Consider the following 23,765-nt stretch of genomic DNA (forward strand, 5'->3'; position numbering starts at 1 on the left):
GATCATCAACTGTTCACCGTATTTATGACTGAGTTTGATGGAGCACTGGAGCACTGTACATCATATTTTGAAGATCGCACTAAGTTAGACGGTCCGCTTGTATTGCAGTTGGGAAATGGAGGTAACCAAAGGGACAGAGACAGACACAGTAAGCCGGCAAAACAAAGGCAAATCGAGTTCAATGTACGCAAGTGTGACACCAGCCACTTTGGAACAAAGTAATACAGTTCTGAGTATTTTCTAAATAATGGGAAGCTATTAACTGTTGAGGAGCAAAGAGGTTTATGAGTCCCAGTTCACAAATTATTATTTGCTTGTAGACATGAAGCAAAGACATTTGAAATAGTCCCGCATATGGGACATTGGGTCAAATTTGAAACGCATGTAATTGAAGGCAAATTATTAACCTGGTTAGGAAATTGGTGGCACGGCAGGAGACAAAGTTTGCAGATGATGATCAGGTACACTAATTGGCAGATTATGACGAGTGGTGTCTCTGATTGATCACTTTTGGGAACTCAACTAATCACCGATTTCATTAACGACTTAGTGGATGTGATTGAGAGCCACACATCCAAGTTTGAGGATGACAAAAAAGATAGGCGGCATTATAATCAGTTGAGATGGAAACAAGATATTTGACCAGATATTCATAGATTAAGTGAATGTGTAATTTTCTGGCAAATTGATTTAAATATTAGCAAGTGTGACGTGATCCACTACCGATCTTTATAGGAGTATTTAGAATACACTCCTTATAATGTTAAGCTGGAAACAGTTGATATCCAAATAGACTTGTGTCCCTGTACATATATCATTAAATGGTCATGGACAGGTACAGAAATGAATCAAAAAGCTAATTGAAAAGTGATACTTATATCTGTAGGATTACAATATAAGAGGGTGAAATGATGCCACAGCTATACAAAGCACTGGTTAGGCCACAGCTGCGGTACTGTGTTCAATTCTCGGCATCACAGCTTGGGAATGTATTATTAGGCTTAAAAAGTGAAGGAGACATAGAGTCCAAGGGACAAATTACAACGGGATATTGCACAAACTCGGTTTTTTTTCCTGGAATTTAAAGCTTAAGTGGTGATTTGATTGAAGTATTCACGATATTAAGAGGAAATGCTGGTGCAGATAGCGAGAAGCTATTTCTGATGATTGACCCATCTGGGAGAAGGGGCCATAGCCTCAACATTAGATCCAAGCGTTTCAGGATAGAAGTTTGTGTGACAGAAATTTGTAACACACTTCCGCAAACAGCAATTATAGCTGGGCCAATTGTCAATTTTAAACTTGTGATTGAGAGATGTTTGTTAACCAAAGGTATTAAGGGATCTGGAGCAAAGGATTGCACATGGATATCGATCGATGATTTAATTAAATGGCAGAAAGGCTCCAGGCATGAAATGGCCTGCTGCTGTTGTTATTTTCTTTGTTAAATCATCAAAGTGCGAATGTAAAGTTGAGTCTCGCGATTTAAAAGCAGCGCCCGAACAGGGACTTGAACCCTGGACCCTCAGATTAAAAGTCTGATGCTCTACCGATTGAGCTATCCGGGCTCTTGCAAAGCCAACTTCACAAAAGTACTTTCATTGGCTGCAGTGCATCATTGCATCTCCGACAAATTCAATTTACTTGTCCATAATACAACCTGTACAGCACATTTCCCCCACAAATCCGGATTGACTGCCTCAGACCACCATCACTTCAGAAATATTAAGCCACCCACAAAAGACACGCTCGTTAGCAGCGGAGTCAGATGTGACAAGTGCCGTCCCCCAGATATCTGTATTAGATCATCAACTGTTCACCGTATTTATGACTGAGTTGGATGGAGCAATGGAGCACTGTACATCATATTTTGAAGATCGCACTAAGTTAGACGGTCCGCTTGTAGTGCAGTTGGGAAATGGAGGTAACCAAAGGGACAGAGACAGACACAGTAAGCCGGCAAAACAAAGGCAAATCGAGTTCAATGTACGCAAGTGTGACACCAGCCACTTTGGAACAAAGTAATACAGTTCTGAGTATTTTCTAAATAATGGGAAGCTATTAACTGTTGAGGAGCAAAGAGGTTTATGAGTCCCAGTTCACAAATTATTATTTGCTTGTAGACATGAAGCAAAGACATTTGAAATAGTCCCGCATATGGGACATTGGGCCAAATTTGAAACGCATGTAATTGAAGGCAAATTATTAACCTGGTTAGGAAATTGGTGGCACGGCAGGAGACAAAGTTTGCAGATGATGATCAGGTACACTAATTGGCAGATTATGACGAGTGGTGTCTCTGATTGATCACTTTTGGGAACTCAACTAATCACCGATTTCATTAACGACTTAGTGGATGTGATTGAGAGCCACACATCCAAGTTTGAGGATGACAAAAAAGATAGGCGGCATTATAATCAGTTGAGATGGAAACAAGATATTTGACCAGATATTCATAGATTAAGTGAATGTGTAATTTTCTGGCAAATTGATTTAAATATTAGCAAGTGTGACGTGATCCACTACCGATCTTTATAGGAGTATTTAGAATACACTCCTTATAATGTTAAGCTGGAAACAGTTGATATCCAAATAGACTTGTGTCCCTGTACATATATCATTAAATGGTCATGGACAGGTACAGAAATGAATCAAAAAGCTAATTGAAAAGTGATACTTATATCTGTAGGATTACAATATAAGAGGGTGAAATGATGCCACAGCTATACAAAGCACTGGTTAGGCCACAGCTGCGGTACTGTGTTCAATTCTCGGCATCACAGCTTGGGAATGTATTATTAGGCTTAAAAAGTGAAGGAGACATAGAGTCCAAGGGACAAATTACAACGGGATATTGCACAAACTCGGTTTTTTTTCCTGGAATTTAAAGCTTAAGTGGTGATTTGATTGAAGTATTCACGATATTAAGAGGAAATGCTGGTGCAGATAGCGAGAAGCTATTTCTGATGATTGACCCATCTGGGAGAAGGGGCCATAGCCTCAACATTAGATCCAAGCGTTTCAGGATAGAAGTTTGTGTGACAGAAATTTGTAACACACTTCCGCAAACAGCAATTATAGCTGGGCCAATTGTCAATTTTAAACTTGTGATTGAGAGATGTTTGTTAACCAAAGGTATTAAGGGATCTGGAGCAAAGGATTGCACACGGATATCGATCGATGATTTAATTAAATGGCAGAAAGGCTCCAGGCATGAAATGGCCTGCTGCTGTTGTTATTTTCTTTGTTAAAACATCAAAGTGCGAATGTAAAGTTGAGTCTCGCGATTTAAAAGCAGCGCCCGAACAGGGACTTGAACCCTGGACCCTCAGATTAAAAGTCTGATGCTCTACCGATTGAGCTATCCGGGCTCTTGCAAAGCCAACTTCACAAAAGTACTTTCATTGGCTGCAGTGCATCATTGCATCTCCGACAAATTCAATTTACTTGTCCATAAAACAACCTGTACAGCACATTTCCCCCACAAATCCGGATTGACTGCCTCAGACCACCATCACTTCAGAAATATTAAGCCACCCACAAAAGACACGCTCGTTAGCAGCGGAGTCAGATGTGACAAGTGCCGTCCCCCAGATATCTGTATTAGATCATCAACTGTTCACCGTATTTATGACTGAGTTGGATGGAGCAATGGAGCACTGTACATCATATTTTGAAAATCGCACTAAGTTAGACGGTCCGCTTGTAGTGCAGTTGGGAAATGGAGGTAACCAAAGGGACAGAGACAGACACAGTAAGCCGGCAAAACAAAGGCAAATCGAGTTCAATGTACGCAAGTGTGACACCAGCCACTTTGGAACAAAGTAATACAGTTCTGAGTATTTTCTAAATAATGGGAAGCTATTAACTGTTGAGGAGCAAAGAGGTTTATGAGTCCCAGTTCACAAATTATTATTTGCTTGTAGACATGAAGCAAAGACATTTGAAATAGTCCCGCATATGGGACATTGGGCCAAATTTGAAACGCATGTAATTGAAGGCAAATTATTAACCTGGTTAGGGAATTGGTGGCACGGCAGGAGACAAAGTTTGCAGATGATGATCAGGTACACTAATTGGCAGATTATGACGAGTGGTGTCTCTGATTGATCACTTTTGGGAACTCAACTAATCACCGATTTCATTAACGACTTAGTGGATGTGATTGAGAGCCACACATCCAAGTTTGAGGATGACAAAAAAGATAGGCGGCATTATAATCAGTTGAGATGGAAACAAGATATTTGACCAGATATTCATAGAGTAAGTGAATGTGTAATTTTCTGGCAAATTGATTTAAATATTAGCAAGTGTGACGTGATCCACTACCGATCTTTATAGGAGTATTTAGAATACACTCCTTATAATGTTAAGCTGGAAACAGTTGATATCCAAATAGACTTGTGTCCCTGTACATATATCATTAAATGGTCATGGACAGGTACAGAAATGAATCAAAAAGCTAATTGAAAAGTGATACTTATATCTGTAGGATTACAATATAAGAGGGTGAAATGATGCCACAGCTATACAAAGCACTGGTTAGGCCACAGCTGCGGTACTGTGTTCAATTCTCGGCATCACAGCTTGGGAATGTATTATTAGGCTTAAAAAGTGAAGGAGACATAGAGTCCAAGGGACAAATTACAACGGGATATTGCACAAACTCGGTTTTTTTTCCTGGAATTTAAAGCTTAAGTGGTGATTTGATTGAAGTATTCACGATATTAAGAGGAAATGCTGGTGCAGATAGCGAGAAGCTATTTCTGATGATTGACCCATCTGGGAGAAGGGGCCATAGCCTCAACATTAGATCCAAGCGTTTCAGGATAGAAGTTTGTGTGACAGAAATTTGTAACACACTTCCGCAAACAGCAATTATAGCTGGGCCAATTGTCAATTTTAAACTTGTGATTGAGAGATGTTTGTTAACCAAAGGTATTAAGGGATCTGGAGCAAAGGATTGCACACGGATATCGATCGATGATTTAATTAAATGGCAGAAAGGCTCCAGGCATGAAATGGCCTGCTGCTGTTGTTATTTTCTTTGTTAAATCATCAAAGTGCGAATGTAAAGTTGAGTCTCGCGATTTAAAAGCAGCGCCCGAACAGGGACTTGAACCCTGGACCCTCAGATTAAAAGTCTGATGCTCTACCGATTGAGCTATCCGGGCTCTTGCAAAGCCAACTTCACAAAAGTACTTTCATTGGCTGCAGTGCATCATTGCATCTCCGACAAATTCAATTTACTTGTCCATAATACAACCTGTACAGCACATTTCCCCCACAAATCCGGATTGACTGCCTCAGACCACCATCACTTCAGAAATATTAAGCCACCCACAAAAGACACGCTCGTTAGCAGCGGAGTCAGATGTGACAAGTGCCGTCCCCCAGATATCTGTATTAGATCATCAACTGTTCACCGTATTTATGACTGAGTTGGATGGAGCAATGGAGCACTGTACATCATATTTTGAAGATCGCACTAAGTTAGACGGTCCGCTTGTAGTGCAGTTGGGAAATGGAGGTAACCAAAGGGACAGAGACAGACACTGTAAGCCGGCAAAACAAAGGCAAATCGAGTTCAATGTACGCAAGTGTGACACCAGCCACTTTGGAACAAAGTAATATAGCTCTGAGTATTTTCTAAATAATGGGAAGCTATTAACTGTTGAGGAGCAAAGAGGTTTATGAGTCCCAGTTCACAAATTATTATTTGCTTGTAGACATGAAGCAAAGACATTTCAAAAAGTCCCGCATATGGGACATTGGGCCAAATTTGAAACGCATGTAATTGAAGGCAAATTATTAACCTGGTTAGGAAATTGGTGGCACGGCAGGAGACAAAGTTTGCAGATGATGATCAGGTACACTAATTGGCAGATTATGACGAGTGGTGTCTCTGATTGATCACTTTTGGGAACTCAACTAATCACCGATTTCATTAACGACTTAGTGGATGTGATTGAGAGCCACACATCCAAGTTTGAGGATGAAAAAAAGATAGGCGGCATTATAATCAGTTGAGATGGAAACAAGACATTTGACCAGATATTCATAGATTAAGTGAATGTGTAATTTTCTGTCAAATTTATTTAAATATTAGCAAGTGTGACGTGATCCACTACCGATCTTTATAGGAGTATTTAGAATACACTCCTTATAATGTTAAGCTGGAAACAGTTGATATTCAAATAGACTTGTGTCCCTGTACATATATCATTAAATGGTCATGGACAGGTACAGAAATGAATCAAAAAGCTAATTGAAAAGTGATACTTATATCTGTAGGATTACAATATAAGAGGGTGAAAAAATGCCACAGCTATACAAAGCACTGATTAGGCCACAGCTGCGGTACTGTGTTCAATTCTCGGCATCACAGCTTGGGAATGTATTATTAGGCTTAAAAAGTGAAGGAGACATAGAGTCCAAGGGACAAATTACAACGGGATATTGCACAAACTCGGTTTTTTTTCCTGGAATTTAAAGCTTAAGTGGTGATTTGATTGAAGTATTCACGATATTAAGAGGAAATGCTAGTGTAGATAGCGAGAAGCTATTTCTGATAATTGACCCTTCTGGGAGAAGGGGCCATAGCCTCAACATTAGATCCAAGCGTTTCAGGATAGAAGTTTGTGTGACAGAAATTTGTAACACACTTCCGCAAACAGCAATTTTTGCTGGGCCAATTGTCAATTTTAAACTTGTGATTGAGAGATGTTTGTTAACCAAAGGTATTAAGGGATCTGGAGCAAAGGATTGCAAACGGATATCGATCGATGATTTAATTAAATGGCAGAAAGGCTCCAGGCATGAAATGGCTTGCTGCTGTTGTTAAATGATCAAAGTGCGAATGTAAAGTTGAGTCTCGCGATTTAAAAGCAACGCCCGAACAGGGACTTGAACCCTGGACCCTCAGATTAAAAGTCTGATGCTCTACCGATTGAGCTATCCGGGCTCTTGCAAAGCCAATCTCACAAAAGTACTTTCATTGGCTGCAGTGCATCATTGCATCTCCGACAAATTCAATTTACTTGTCCATAATACAACCTGTACAGCACATTTCCCCCACAAATCCGGATTGACTGCCTCAGACCACCATCACTTCAGAAATATTAAGCCACCCACAAAAGACACGCTCGTTAGCAGCGGAGTCAGATGTGACAAGTGCCGTCCCCCAGATATCTGTATTAGATCATCAACTGTTCACCGTATTTATGACTGAGTTGGATGGAGCAATGGAGCACTGTACATCATATTTTGAAGATCGCACTAAGTTAGACGGTCCGCTTGTAGTGCAGTTGGGAAATGGAGGTAACCAAAGGGACAGAGACAGACACAGTAAGCCGGCAAAACAAAGGCAAATCGAGTTCAATGTACGCAAGTGTGACACCAGCCACTTTGGAACAAAGTAATATAGTTCTGAGTATTTTCTAAATAATGGGAAGCTATTAACTGTTGAGGAGCAAAGAGGTTTATGAGTCCCAGTTCACAAATTATTATTTGCTTGTAGACATGAAGCAAAGACATTTCAAAAAGTCCCGCATATGGGACATTGGGCCAAATTTGAAACGCATGTAATTGAAGGCAAATTATTAACCTGGTTAGGAAATTGGTGGCACGGCAGGAGACAAAGTTTGCAGATGATGATCAGGTACACTAATTGGCAGATTATGACGAGTGGTGTCTCTGATTGATCACTTTTGGGAACTCAACTAATCACCGATTTCATTAACGACTTAGTGGATGTGATTGAGAGCCACACATCCAAGTTTGAGGATGAAAAAAAGATAGGCGGCATTATAATCAGTTGAGATGGAAACAAGACATTTGACCAGATATTCATAGATTAAGTGAATGTGTAATTTTCTGTCAAATTGATTTAATTATTAGCAAGTGTGACGTGATCCACTACCGATCTTTATAGGAGTATTTAGAATACACTCCTTATAATGTTAAGCTGGAAACAGTTGATATTCAAATAGACTTGTGTCCCTGTACATATATCATTAAATGGTCATGGACAGGTACAGAAATGAATCAAAAAGCTAATTGAAAAGTGATACTTATATCTGTAGGATTACAATATAAGAGGGTGAAAAAATGCCACAGCTATACAAAGCACTGGTTAGGCCACAGCTGCGGTACTGTGTTCAATTCTCGGCATCACAGCTTGGGAATGTATTATTAGGCTTAAAAAGTGAAGGAGACATAGAGTCCAAGGGACAAATTACAACGGGATATTGCACAAACTCGGTTTTTTTTCCTGGAATTTAAAGCTTAAGAGGTGATTTGATTGAAGTATTCACGATATTAAGAGGAAATGCTAGTGTTGATAGCGAGAAGCTATTTCTGATAATTGACCCATCTGGGAGAAGGGGCCATAGCCTCAACATTAGATCCAAGCGTTTCAGGATAGAAGTTTGTGTGACAGAAATTTGTAACACACTTCCGCAAACAGCAATTATAGCTGGACAATTGTCAATTTTAAACTTGTGATTGAGAGATGTTTGTTAACCAAAGGTATTAAGGGATCTGGAGCAAAGGATTGCAAACGGATATCGATCGATGATTTAATTAAAAGGCAGAAAGGCTCCAGGCATGAAATGGCCTGCTGCTGTTGTTATTTTCTTTGTTAAATGATCAAAGTGCGAATGTAAAGTTGAGTCTCGCGATTTAAAAGCAACGCCCGAACAGGGACTTGAACCCTGGACCCTCAGATTAAAAGTCTGATGCTCTACCGATTGAGCTATCCGGGCTCTTGCAAAGCCAATCTCACAAAAGTACTTTCATTGGCTGCAGTGCATCATTGCATCTCCGACAAATTCAATTTACTTGTCCATAATACAACCTGTACAGCACATTTCCCCCACAAATCCGGATTGACTGCCTCAGACCACCATCACTTCAGAAATATTAAGCCACCCACAAAAGACACGCTCGTTAGCAGCGGAGTCAGATGTGACAAGTGCCGTCCCCCAGATATCTGTATTAGATCATCAACTGTTCACCGTATTTATGACTGAGTTGGATGGAGCAATGGAGCACTGTACATCATATTTTGAAGATCGCACTAAGTTAGACGGTCCGCTTGTAGTGCAGTTGGGAAATGGAGGTAACCAAAGGGACAGAGACAGACACAGTAAGCCGGCAAAACAAAGGCAAATCGAGTTCAATGTACGCAAGTGTGACACCAGCCACTTTGGAACAAAGTAATATAGTTCTGAGTATTTTCTAAATAATGGGAAGCTATTAACTGTTGAGGAGCAAAGAGGTTTATGAGTCCCAGTTCACAAATTATTATTTGCTTGTAGACATGAAGCAAAGACATTTCAAAAAGTCCCGCATATGGGACATTGGGCCAAATTTGAAACGCATGTAATTGAAGGCAAATTATTAACCTGGTTAGGAAATTGGTGGCACGGCAGGAGACAAAGTTTGCAGATGATGATCAGGTACACTAATTGGCAGATTATGACGAGTGGTGTCTCTGATTGATCACTTTTGGGAACTCAACTAATCACCGATTTCATTAACGACTTAGTGGATGTGATTGAGAGCCACACATCCAAGTTTGAGGATGAAAAAAAGATAGGCGGCATTATAATCAGTTGAGATGGAAACAAGACATTTGACCAGATATTCATAGATTAAGTGAATGTGTAATTTTCTGTCAAATTGATTTAAATATTAGCAAGTGTGACGTGATCCACTACCGATCTTTATAGGAGTATTTAGAATACACTCCTTATAATGTTAAGCTGGAAACAGTTGATATTCAAATAGACTTGTGTCCCTGTACATATATCATTAAATGGTCATGGACAGGTACAGAAATGAATCAAAAAGCTAATTGAAAAGTGATACTTATATCTGTAGGATTACAATATAAGAGGGTGAAAAAATGCCACAGCTATACAAAGCACTGGTTAGGCCACAGCTGCGGTACTGTGTTCAATTCTCGGCATCACAGCTTGGGAATGTATTATTAGGCTTAAAAAGTGAAGGAGACATAGAGTCCAAGGGACAAATTACAACGGGATATTGCACAAACTCGGTTTTTTTTCCTGGAATTTAAAGCTTAAGAGGTGATTTGATTGAAGTATTCACGATATTAAGAGGAAATGCTAGTGTTGATAGCGAGAAGCTATTTCTGATAATTGACCCATCTGGGAGAAGGGGCCATAGCCTCAACATTAGATCCAAGCGTTTCAGGATAGAAGTTTGTGTGACAGAAATTTGTAACACACTTCCGCAAACAGCAATTATAGCTGGACAATTGTCAATTTTAAACTTGTGATTGAGAGATGTTTGTTAACCAAAGGTATTAAGGGATCTGGAGCAAAGGATTGCAAACGGATATCGATCGATGATTTAATTAAAAGGCAGAAAGGCTCCAGGCATGAAATGGCCTGCTGCTGTTGTTATTTTCTTTGTTAAATGATCAAAGTGCGAATGTAAAGTTGAGTCTCGCGATTTAAAAGCAACGCCCGAACAGGGACTTGAACCCTGGACCCTCAGATTAAAAGTCTGATGCTCTACCGATTGAGCTATCCGGGCTCTTGCAAAGCCAATCTCACAAAAGTACTTTCATTGGCTGCAGTGCATCATTGCATCTCCGACAAATTCAATTTACTTGTCCATAATACAACCTGTACAGCACATTTCCCCCACAAATCCGGATTGACTGCCTCAGACCACCATCACTTCAGAAATATTAAGCCACCCACAAAAGACACGCTCGTTAGCAGCGGAGTCAGATGTGACAAGTGCCGTCCCCCAGATATCTGTATTAGATCATCAACTGTTCACCGTATTTATGACTGAGTTGGATGGAGCAATGGAGCACTGTACATCATATTTTGAAGATCGCACTAAGTTAGACGGTCCGCTTGTAGTGCAGTTGGGAAATGGAGGTAACCAGAGGGACAGAGACAGACACAGTAAGCCGGCAAAACAAAGGCAAATCGAGTTCAATGTACGCAAGTGTGACACCAGCCACTTTGGAACAAAGTAATATAATTCTGAGTATATTCTAAATAATGGGAAGCTATTAACTGTTGAGGAGCAAAGAGGTTTATGAGTCCCAGTTCACAAATTATTATTTGCTTGTAGACATGAAGCAAAGACATTTGAAAAAGTCCCGCATATGGGACATTGGGCCAAATTTGAAACGCATGTAATTGAAGGCAAATTATTAACCTGGTTAGGAAATTGGTGGCACGGCAGGAGACAAAGTTTGCAGATGATGATCAGGTACACTAATTGGCAGATTATGACGAGTGGTGTCTCTGATTGATCACTTTTGGGAACTCAACTAATCACCGATTTCATTAACGACTTAGTGGATGTGATTGAGAGCCACACATCCAAGTTTGAGGATGACAAAAAAGATAGGCGGCATTATAATCAGTTGAGATGGAAACAAGACATTTGACCAGATATTCATAGATTAAGCGAATGTGTAATTTTCTGTCAAATTGATTTAAATATTAGCAAGTGTGACGTGATCCACTACCGATCTTTATAGGAGTATTTAGAATACACTCCTTATAATGTTAAGGTGGAAACAGTTGATATTCAAATAGACTTGTGTCCCTGTACATATATCATTAAATGGTCATGGACAGGTACAGAAATGAATCGAAAAGCTAATTGAAACGTGATACTTATATCTGTAGGATTACAATATAAGAGGGTGAAATGATGCCACAACTATTCAAACACTGGTTAGGCCACAGCTGCGGTACTGTGTTCAATTCTCGGCATCACAGCTTGGGAATGTATTTTTCGGCTTAAAAAGTGAAGGAGACATAGAGTCCAAGGGACAAATTACAACGGGATATTGCACAAACACGGGTTTTTTTCCTGGAATTTAGAAGCTTAAGTGGTGATTTGATTGAAGTATTCACGGTATTAAGAGGAAATGCTCGTGTAGATAGCGAGAAGCTATTTCTGATGATTGACCCATCTGGGAGAAGGGGCCACAGCCTCAACATTAGATCCAAGCGTTTCAGGAGAGAAGTTTGTGTGACACAAATTTGTAACACACTTCCGCAAACAGCAAATAAAGCTGGGCCAATTGTCAATTTTAAACTTGAGATTGAGAGATGTTTGCTAACCAAAGGTATTAAGGGATCTGGAGCAAAGGAACATCGATCGATGATAAACGGCAGAAAGGCTCCAGGCATGAAATGGCTTGCTCCTGCTGTTATTTTCTTTGTTAAATGATCAAAGTACGAGAGTAAAGTTGAGTATTGCGATTTAATAGCAGTGCCCAAACAGGGACTTGAACCCTGAAATTAAAAGTCTGATGCTTTACCGACTGAGCTATCGGGGCTCTTGCAATTCAAAGCTCACAATAGTACTTTCATTGGCTGCAGTGCATCATTGCATCTCCGACAAATTCAATTTACTTGTCCATAATCCAGCCTGCACAGCACACTTTTCCCACAAATTCATGATTGACTGCCTCAGACCACCATCACTTCAGAAATATTAACCCACCCACAAAAGACATGCTCGTTAACAGCGGAGTCAGATGTGACAAGTGCCGTCCCCCAGATCTCTGTCTTAGATCATCAACTGTTCACCGTATTTATGACTGACTTGGATGAAGCAATGGAGCACTGTAGATTATATTTTGAAGATCGCACTAAGTTAGACGGTCCGCTCGTCGTGCAGTTGGGAAATGGAGGTAACCAAAGACACAGTAAGCCGGCAAAACAAAGGCAAATCGAGTTCAATGTACGCAAGTTTGACACCAGCCACTTTGGAACAAAGTGAGATAGTTCTGAGTATTTTCTAAATAATGGGAAGCTATTAACTGTTGAGGAGCAAAGAGGTTTATGAGTCCCAGTTCACAAATTATTATTAGCTTGTGGACATGGAGCAAAAGACATTTGATAAAGTCCATTGCAATGTGCTATTGTATTGCATTTTAATTATATGGAAAAGTGATATTTCATTGCAATGTGCTATTGAATTGCAAATGATTATCATATTGCGAGTTGATATTCCATTGCAATGTGCTATTGCATTGCTAATTACTATTATATTGCAGTGATATTTCACTGCAATATTCTATTGCATTGCAATGACTATTATATAGCAAAGTGATATTCCATTGCAATGCTCCATTGTATTGCAATGACTATTCTATTGCAAAGTTATATTTCATTACAATGTTTGTTTGCATTGCAAATGACGATTGTTTGGCAAAGTGCTTTCCATTGCAATGCTCTATTGCATTGCAAATGATGATTATATTGCAGGGATAATCCATTACAATGTTCTGTTGCATTACAAATGACAACTTTGTTGCAAAGTGATATTCCATTGCAACGCCTTATTGCATTGCAAATTAACATAATATTGCAAGTTAAAATTCCATTGCAATCTTCTATTGCACTTCAAATGACAATTATATTGTAAAGTGATACTCCATTGCAATGTGCTACGGCATTGCAGATTACTGATATTTTGCAACATGATAATCCTTTGCAATGTTCTGCATTGCAAATGACGATCATGTTGCAAAGAGATATTATATTGCAATGTGATTTTGTTCTGCAAATGATTAATTTATTTCAAGTTAAAAGACCATTGCAATGTCATATTGGATTGCAAATAACCATTATATTGCAAAGTGATATTCCATTCCAATGCTCTATTGCATTGCAAATGACGATTATATTGAAGTGCTATTCCATTGCAATGTTCTGTTACATTGCCAATGAACATTAAGTTGCAAAGTGATATTCCATTGGAATGTCTTATTCCATTGCAATGTTCTGTTGCATTGCAAATTACTATTCCATTGCAAATTAATATTCCAATGCAATGTTTCATTGCATTGCAATAAATGTTATGTTGCAAAATAATATTCCATTGCAATGCTCTATTGCATTGAAATGACTATTATCTTACAAACTGATATTATATAGCAAAATTCCATTGCATTGCTATGACTTTTATGTTGCAAAGTGATATTCCATTGCAATATTCTATTGTGTTGCAAATGACGATGATATTTCAGTGATAATCCATTACAATTTTCTATTGCTTTGCAAATGACTGCAATGTGGCAAAGGGATATTCCACTGCAACGTCCTATTGCATTGCAAATGAATGTAATATTTCAAGTTATATTTCCATTGCAATGTTCTGTTGCATTTCAAATGACAATTATATTGTAAAGTGATACTCCATTGCAATGTGCTGTTCATTGAAAATTACTATTATTTTGCAACGCGCTAATCAATTGCAATGTTCTAAAGCATTGCAAATGACTACCATATTGCAAAGCGATATTATGTTGCCATGTGATATTCTTTTGCAAATGCCAATTATATTGCAAGTTACTAGTCCATTGCAATGTCATATTGCACTGCAAATCTTTATTATATTGCAAAGTGATATTCCAATGCAATGTGCTATTGCATTGCAAATGACTATTAAATTTCAAACTGATATTCCAGTGCAATGTTCCATTGTATTGCAATGACTATTATATTGCAAAGTAATATTCCATTGCAATGTTCCATTGTATTTCAATGACTATTATATTGCAAAGTGATACTTCATTCCAAACATCTATTGCATTGCAAATGAAGAGTATATTGCAAAATGTTACTCAAGTTCAATGTTCTGTTGCATTGCAAATGTCAATTATATTGCAAAGTGCTATTCCATTGCAATGTGCCATTGCATTTTAAATTAATGTTACATTGGAAATTGATATTCCACTGCAATGTTCTATTGCATTGCAAATGACGATTATATTGCAGTTATATTCCATTGCAATGTGCAATTGCATTGCAAATGACTGCTACAATGCAAAGTGAGGTTCAATTGCATAGTCCTATTGCATTGCAAATCACGAACAGAAGTCAAAGCGCTATTAAATTGTAATTTTCTATTACATTGCAAATGACTATTATATTGCAAACTGATATTCCATTGCAATGACTATTTTATTGCAATGTGTTATTCCATTGCAATGTTCTATTGAAGTGCAAATGACAATTATATTGCAGTGATAATCAATTCCAATATTCTGTGGCATTGCAAATGAATACTATGTTGCAAAAGGAAGTTCCACTGCAACGTCATATTGCATTGAAAATGAATATTATATCGCAAGTTATATTTCCATTGCAATGTTTGGTTGCATTTCAAATGACAATTATATTTTAAAGTGATACTCCATTGCAATGAGCTGTTGTATTGCAAATTACTATTATTTTGCAACACGCTAATCAATTGCAATGTTCTACTGCATTGCAAATGACAATCATATTGCAAGGCAATGTTATATTGCCATGTGATATTGTTTTGCAAATGACTATTATATTGCAAGTTACTAGTCCATTGCAATGTCATATTGCATTGCAAATCACTATTATATTGCAACGTGATATTCTTTTGCATCGTGCTATTGTATTGCAAATGATGATTATATGGTGAAGTTATATTCAATTGCAATGTTATACTGTATTGCAAATGACTATTATATTTCAAACTGATATTCCAGTACAATGTTCCAATGCATTGCAATGAGTATTATATTGCAAAGTAAGATTCCATTGCAATGTTCCATTGAATTGCAATGACTATTATATTGCAAAGTGATACTGCATTCCAAACTTCTATTGCATTATAAATGAAGAATATATTGCAAAGTCATACTCCAGTGCAATGTTTTATTGCATTGCAAATGTCAATTATATTGCAAAGTGATATTCCATTGCAATGTGCCATTGCATTGTAAATTAATGTTATATTGGAAATTGATATTCCACTGCAATGTTCTATTGCATTGCAAATGACGATTATATTGCAGTGATATGCCATTGCAATGTGCAATTGCATTGCAAATGACTGCTACAATGCAAAGTGAGGTTGAAATGCAAGGTCCTATTGCATTGCAAATGATGCCCAGAAGTCAAAGGGACATTAAATTGTAATTTTGTATTACATTGAAAATGACTATTATATTTCAAACTGATATTCCAGTGCAATGTTCCATTGCACTGCAATGACTATTATATTGCAAAGTAATATTCCTTTGCAATGTTCCATTGCATTGTGATGACTATTATATTGCAAAGTGATACTTCATTTCTTACCTCTATTGCATTGCAAATGAAGAGTATATTGCAAAGTGATACTCCAGTGTAAGGTGCTATTGCATTGCAAATGTCAATTATATTGCAAAGTTATATACCATTGCAATGTGACATTGCATTGTAAATTAATGTAATATTGCAAATTGATATTCCACTGCAATGTTCTACTGCACTGCAAATGACGATTATATTGCAGTGATATTCCATTGCAATGTGCAATTGCATTGCAAATGACTGCTACAATGCAAAGTGAGGTGCAATTGCAGAGACCTATTGCATTGCAAATGATGATCAGAAGTCAAACCGAAATTAAATTGTGATTTACTATTACATTGCAAAGGACTATTATATTGCAAACTGAAATGCCATTGCAATGTTCCATTGCATTGCAATGTCTAATATATTGCAAAGTGATATTCCATTGCAATGTTCTATTGCAGTGTAAAAGGACAAATATATTACAACGTTATATTTCCATTGCAATCTTCTGTTGCATTTCAAATGACAATTATATTGTAAAGTGATACTCCATTGCAAGGTGCTATTGCATTGCAAATTACTATTATTTTGCAATGCACTAATCAATTGCAATGTTCTACTAAATTGCAAATGACGATCATATTATAAAAGCGATATTATACTGCCATGTGATATTGTTTTGCAAATGACTATTATATTGCAAGTTACTAGTCCATTGCAATGTCATGTTGCTTTGCAAATGACTATTATATTGAAAAGTGATATTCCATTTCAATGTGCTATTGCAGTGCAAATGACAATTATATTGCAAAGTGATATTCCATTGCAATATTCTACTGCATTGCAAACGATGGTCAGAAGTCAGAGCGACATTGATTTGTAATTTTCTATTACATTGCAAAGGACTATTGTATTGCAAACTGATATTCCATTGCAATGATCATTGCATTGCAATCACTATTCCATTTCAAAGTTATATTACATTGCTATATTTGATTGCATTGCAAATGACAATTATATTGCAAAGTGATATTCCTTTTCAATGTTAATTGCAGTTCAAAGGACAATTATATTGCAGTGATAATCAATTACAATGTTCTGTTGCATTGAAAATGTCTACTATGTTGCAAAGTGATATTCCATTGCAATATCCTATTGCATTGCAAATCAATATAATATTGCAAGCTAAAATTACATTGCAATGTCCTATTGCATTTCAAATGGCAATTATATTGTAAAGTGATACTAATTTGCAATGTGCTATTGCATTGCAAATTACTACTATTTTGCAACGCGCTATTCCATTGCAAAATTCTACGGCATTACAAATGACGATCATATTGCAAAGTGATATTATATTGCAATGTGATATTGTGTAGCAAGTGACTGTTACATTGCAAGTTAATAGTCCATTGCAATGTCATATTTCATTGCAAATGACTATTATATTGCAAAGTGACATTACATTGTAAAGTGCTATTGCATTGCAAATGACGATTATATTGCAAAGTGATAATCCTTTGCAATTTTCTACTGAATTGCAAATGACGATCATATCCAAAAGCAATATTCCATTGCAATGTTCTATTGCATTGGAAATCATGATCTTATTACAAAGCGATATTCCACTGCAATATTCTGTTGCATTGCAAATGACGATTAATATGCAAACTGATAATCGAGTGCAATGTTCCATTGCATTGCAATTATTATTATATTACAAAATAATATTCCGTTGCAAGGTTCCATTGCATTGCCATGACTATTATATTGCAAAGTGATATTTAATTCCAAAGTTATATTGCATTGCAAATTACGGTTATATTGCAAAGTGATACATCATTGAAACGTTCTATTGCATTGCAAATGATTATCATATTGCAAAGTGATATCCCATTGCAATCTGCTATTGCTATGTAAATTACTATTATATTGCAAAGTGATATTCCATTGTAATGTGCAATTGCATTGCAAATGACTGCTACAGTGCAAAATTAGGTTCAATTGCAAAGTCCTATAGCATTGCAATGACCATCAGAAGGCAAAGCTATATTCCATTGCAATTGTCTATTATATTGCAAATTGCTATTATTGAGCTAAGTTATATTCCATTGCAATGTTCCATTGCATTGCAATGACTATTATAATGCAAAGTTATATTCCATTGCAATGTTTGATTGCATTGCAAATGACTTTTATATTGCAAACTGATATTCCATTGCAACGTTTATTGCATTGCAAGTGCCGGTTATATTGCAGAGACAATCCATTACAATGTTCTATTGCATTGCAAATGACGATCATATTACAAAGCGATATTCCATTGCTAAGTTCTATTGCATTGCAAATGTAGAATGTATTGCAAAGTGATACTCCATTGCAATGTTCTATTGCATTGCAAATGTCAATTATATTGCAAATTGATATTCCATTGCAATGTACTATTGCCTTGCAAATGAATTATATTGCAGAGTGATATTCCATTGAAATGTGCTATTGCATGGCAAATTACTATTATACTGCAAAGTGATATTCCACTGCAATGTTATATTGCATTGCAAATGGCGATTATGTTTCAGGGATATTCAATTACAACGTGCAATTGCATTGCAAATGACTGCTACAATGCAAAGTGAGGTGCAATTGCAATGTCCTATTGCATTGCAAATAACGATCAGAAGGCAAAACGATAAACAAAGAAACATAGAAACGTAGAAGATAGGAGCAGGAGTAGGCCATTCGGCCCCTCGAGCCTACTCTGCCATTCAATGCGATCATGGCTGATAATCCAAATTCAGTACCCTGCGATTAATAAAGACTCACTACGCACTTGGTTGTACATAAAGCAAGGCTTTAATCGACTTGTAACAGAACATGGAGGTCTAGTTAGTAGCCACTAGCTTCCTGTTTCTGGACTCTCTCTGGCCAAGCTGGGCCCACGCCCTAGTATTTATACTCCTCGGGCGGCGCCCTCAGCTGGCCGTTCAGTAGTACTTCCCTGTGGAAATTTCAATTTATGAAATTCTTCCTCCCTAAAAGGTTTGGAAGTCCACTCTTCCTTTAACAGGCTAGGCAGACCAAAAATAGCCGTAGTCATTTAGCTTTCTGCTTGTGACCAGAGGGCACATCTCCCCGGACTGTGTCCTGGGCCCTGGGTCGCTTGGCCCGTACCGGTAAGTCGGTAGAGTCCACGTTGTCTTGATCGTCCTGTGGAGGCCTGGGAATATCATGAATCTGGGTGTGGGTCCTCACAGGCATGGAGCTGGCCTCATCCTGGGTCGTAGCCGGAGATTGTTCGGCGTCCTCATTTCGTGTGGCCATCCTACGGGGAGCGTTCGGCTCCCTGAGTTGATCCGGTAGCACTGCCAGCAGATCCCTCGATGTCCCAGGTAGGGCATCATCTTCATAGGGGTGCGGAGTGTTGACATCATCGTCATGGGATCCTACATCATTCGGGCCTGTGTGACCAGTTGGGCATGGAGCCAGATCTCTGAGCGAGGCAATGGACTCCCGGCCATCAGGGTACTGCACGTGTTCATATGTTGGGTTTACCTCCGTTAACTCCACCTCGTCAACGAGAGGTTCATTCATGGCCGACCGGACAAACCTCTGGAGTAGCACGGGGCTGGAGCCACCAACCATGATGGTAGAGATGTCCCATGTGTAGAGCGATGCCAGAACTTGAAGAATCGCTCATGAGGTGTGAAATTAGTGGAGTTGGAGAGGAGAGACCTGATAGAGTGTAACACGTCAGCGGCACAGTTTCCCACTGCTGGTCTGGTAGGTTGCGTGACCTCAGCGCCAGACAGACACCATTCAAGATCATGGCATTGTAGCTTTCAACCTGTCCATTGTCGATTGGGTGAGATGGTGTCGTCTTACTCAAGATGATTCCCCATTGGGAGAGATACCTTTTAAGTTCACTCGACGTAAAGGAGGGACCCCAATCCATTTGGATAAAATTGGCCATCCAGCAAAGGGAAAAGACCTGATCGAGGTGTTTAATTACCGTAGAGGTAAGCATATTAGGACAGGGAAGGCAGAGGGAAAGTATGAATGCTCGTCTACCATTGTAAGTAGGTAGGTGTTCTGCGTCGACGAAGGCAATGGCCCTTTAAAGTCTATGCTGAGCCTGTGCATAGACTGCATTGCATGTATGAGCAAGTCATCTGATGGGCAGAAGAATTGTGGTTTCAATTCTGCACAAATCCTACAGGAGGAGCAAGTTTTCTTTATGTCTTCCGTTGAAAATGATAGATTTTTGGAGCGCACAAAGTGCAAGATAAGGGTAACGCCAGGATGGCATTAGTCCATATGCAGATCCACCAGAGTCGACGTTGATATTGAAGAGCAAAATGCCCGTGTGAAGGTATCAGGGGCAAAATTTTATTTGCCAGGTCGGTAAAGGATAATATATTCAAAGGCGGCCATCTCCATCCTCCAGAGTTGAATTTTATTATTTTAAATTTTTGTGCACTTCTGGTTATCCAACATGAAGGCCACGGAACGCTGGCCAGTTACGAGCATGAAATGACGCCAAGCAAAAAAATGACTCCAGTGGCATACAGCCTCGATGATGGCTGTAGCCTCCTTCTCGACGGGGGGGTAATGGAGTTCGCTACCCTGTATGGTTCTGGATAGGAATGCCATGGGCCGACCACCTTGATTCAAGGTAGCCAAGATCGCCACCTCCGATGCATTGCATTCGACCACAAAAGGAAGGTTTTCGTCAATGGAGTGAGGCGTGGCTTTCTCCAGCTGTCGTTTGAGGAGGTTGAAGGCAGAAATAGACGTTGCTTCTAGTGGAAAAGACTTCGCATGAAGCAGGGGCTGTATCTTATCGGAGAAGTGAGCTATCCACTTTGCATAATAAGCAAACATGCCAAGTGCCTGACGAAGAGAGCCGAGATTCGTAGGGGGAGGGAACTCCTGAAGTGGATGAAGTCGCTCTGGGTCCGGTTTAATAACACCGTTGCCCACCCAGTAGCCGAGAATGTTCACTGATGGCACCGATTTCACTGATTTGGATTCCGTTAATGTTAAGTGGTGACGACAGAGAACGTCAAAAAATCTCTGAAGATTGGCGTCATTCTCCTTTTCATCATGGCCGGCAATAGTGATATTGTCTAAATACGGAAAGGTATATGTCAAGTTCACTTGCCGGACTAGGCCATCCATGGCCCGTTGGCAGATGGCCAACGCATTGGTGACCCCAGATGGAAGGCAACAAAACTGAAAAAGCCGACCAGTGCCCTCAAAGGCCATATACTTTTTGTCAGAGTCTTTCAGTGGTACCTGATGGTACACGCTCTTTAAATCGAAGGTTGAAAATACCTTGTATTTGGCAAGGTTGTTGACCATGACATCTATGCGTTGTATCGGGTTGGCATCCAAACCGATATATTGATTACTACTCTGTGAATAATCAATACACAGACGTGTCTTATGTTGTTTTCAAGGGTTTTTCACAATGATGACTTGAGCCCGCCAGGGGGTTGAACATGGCTCGATAATACCGTCAGCTAAAAGGCGAGAGATATCTGCCTCGATAAATGCTCGGTCGTCTTGGGTAAATTGCCGCGATTTGGTGGCTATGGGTTTACAGCGGGGGGAGAGATTGGCAAACAGGGAGGGCTCACCGAGTAAGGCCGCCGAGAGCGCACAAAACGGCACTTTAGAAATGGTAAGCTCCGACTTCGACCCTCCAAACTCAAAAGTGATTCTTTTGTGCTGCTTCTGGAACACCTGTCCCAGAAGCCCATCGCTACATAAGTTTTTGAGTACTCCGAGCCAGGTGGTGGTAGATGTGTGACCATAGAGGATGAGGTTGACAAGACAGAAGCCAGAAGAATTGGTGGTCAGAGTCGTCAGAGCCATTGCAATCTCCCTGTCCGAGAGATAAATGCAAAGTTTTAACCTACTTACAGCCCGCTTACTAATGAAGCTGTCAGAGCTGCAGGAGTCGATTAGCATGCTTAGAGTCTGCCCATTTACTGAAACCTTCGTAGCTGCATGGGACAAACTTTGGGGAAGAACAGCTGTGATTGGAGGAGGGGTAATTTTTCCTTCGGCAGCTGTAGCCTTAGCAGTGGTTCTTGGGGGAGGAGCATCTCCATAGATAGCAGCTGTGAAGCTAACAGGAGCTCTCGACCGGTGTACTTTAGAGGATCGGCCTTTCTTGTTAGCAGAGGCCCGTGATTGGCATATCTTGGAAAAGTGTCCTTTCTTGCTGCAATGATTGCAGGTCGCATTACGAGCCGGGCAAAAATTTTCTGTAATGGAATACACCCCCACAAAAGAAACACTTTCTTCCTCATTGCCAGGATGCTGCTAGGGCGGGGTCATCATCAGCAAAGGCCTCTAGGGTAGGGTCGTCGTCCGTTAGAGTAGAGTCATCATCACCTGGGGCATCAACACGAGACCTATCGAAAGAATTATTGAGGGTGATAGCCGCCACCCGTCCATGTGGTGGGATGTAAGTGCCTGCATTCTTCTTGTCCAAGTCCAGGGAACACGCCTGGTCATAAACAGCCCGTAAATTGAGGGTTTTATTTTCCAGCAGGCGCTGATGTATAAAAGGGGACACAATCCCGTTGATAAAGGAATCGCTGATTAGTTCCTGTTGATACTGTTCAGCTGTATCGCATTAAGGTTACAATCTTTGCTGAGCCTGCGAAGTTTCTGGAGGAATTCTTCGAATGCTTCCCCAGGCTGCTGCCGATTTGTGGCCAATAGGTGTCCAGCAAAGATTTCATTCAGGGACTTGAAAAACACCTGCTGTAAAATTTCGATAGCAGTGTCGTAGTCTATACAGTCCTCAATATAATCATACACATGAGGGGATACGTAGTTAATAAGCATTCATAACTTATTAGAGGCACCTGCCCCACATTCTTCAAGAAAGTTGCTAAAGGTACGAAATGAATGCTTCCATACCTTCGCTGCCGCAGGTGCATTCGCATCCAAGTCAAGACGAGTGGGTCTAAGGAGTTTTTCCATGATGGATCAGTTTCTTGCCCAGGTCCCTTTCTGCAGTTCGACTTGCAGCTGGCTGTGCCGAATCACCCAAGGCTTGGAGACGATAACAAGTCGATTAAATTGACGTAATAAAGACTCACTATGCACTTGGTTGTAAATAATGCAAGGCTTTAATCGACTTGTAACAAAACATGAAGGTCTAGTTAGTAGCCACTAGCTTCCTGTTTCCAGAATGTCTCTGGCCACGTTGGGCCCACGCCTAAATATTTATACTCCTCGGGCGGCGCCCTAAGCTGGCCGTTCAGTAGTACTTCCTGAGTTACTTCTTGTAGAAGTTGCGATTTATGACACACCATTTACACGACTGCAATTTTTCAGAAAGAGCATGACTCAAGTCAGCTATATGGTTCGATTCAACAGTCATAAGTAATTCTTCAAAAACGCAGTTTAGCAATCTTTCTTGTTGCACAATTGGCCCTGATTTTTCTATCAGAGGCTTCCTAAGTTTGGATGCTCCCAATCTGGAAAAAATATTACGCCCTTACCTGTGGGTTCCGGAGCTCCAGAAACGTCCACTCCTGTGCTTCACCTGGTGCACGTGCGCAGAGGACCTGGTATCCCTGAAATGCAGGCAGTTTGCAAGCGTCCCCGGGATCAATGGAACCAATCGAA

The 23,765-nt window shown here is 39.6% G+C and overlaps 1 protein-coding gene and 6 non-coding genes across 7 annotated transcripts in view; 1 reads left to right on the forward strand and 6 right to left on the reverse strand.

The window, feature by feature from the left end:
* The window catches only part of LOC147088186 (Fc receptor-like protein 5), a 509,517-nt gene that overhangs the window by 268,958 nt on the left and 216,794 nt on the right, over nucleotides 1-23,765 (forward strand). The gene's annotated exons all lie outside the window — the stretch shown is intronic.
* trnak-uuu (transfer RNA lysine (anticodon UUU)) lies at nucleotides 1,496-1,568 on the reverse strand. Its single transcript has one exon. It is a non-coding gene; the product is annotated as a tRNA-Lys (tRNA).
* trnak-uuu (transfer RNA lysine (anticodon UUU)) lies at nucleotides 3,299-3,371 on the reverse strand. Its single transcript has one exon. It is a non-coding gene; the product is annotated as a tRNA-Lys (tRNA).
* trnak-uuu (transfer RNA lysine (anticodon UUU)) lies at nucleotides 5,102-5,174 on the reverse strand. The gene has a single exon. It is a non-coding gene; the product is annotated as a tRNA-Lys (tRNA).
* trnak-uuu (transfer RNA lysine (anticodon UUU)) lies at nucleotides 6,892-6,964 on the reverse strand. Its single transcript has one exon. It is a non-coding gene; the product is annotated as a tRNA-Lys (tRNA).
* Nucleotides 8,693-8,765, reverse strand: trnak-uuu (transfer RNA lysine (anticodon UUU)). Its single transcript has one exon. It is a non-coding gene; the product is annotated as a tRNA-Lys (tRNA).
* On the reverse strand, nucleotides 10,494-10,566 carry trnak-uuu (transfer RNA lysine (anticodon UUU)). The gene has a single exon. It is a non-coding gene; the product is annotated as a tRNA-Lys (tRNA).

This window comes from Somniosus microcephalus, unplaced genomic scaffold, assembly GCF_052327205.1.
Source record: "Somniosus microcephalus isolate GS21.2 unplaced genomic scaffold, FLI_Smic_1.0 unresolved_chr5, whole genome shotgun sequence".
NCBI classification, from domain to species: domain Eukaryota; kingdom Metazoa; phylum Chordata; class Chondrichthyes; order Squaliformes; family Somniosidae; genus Somniosus; species Somniosus microcephalus.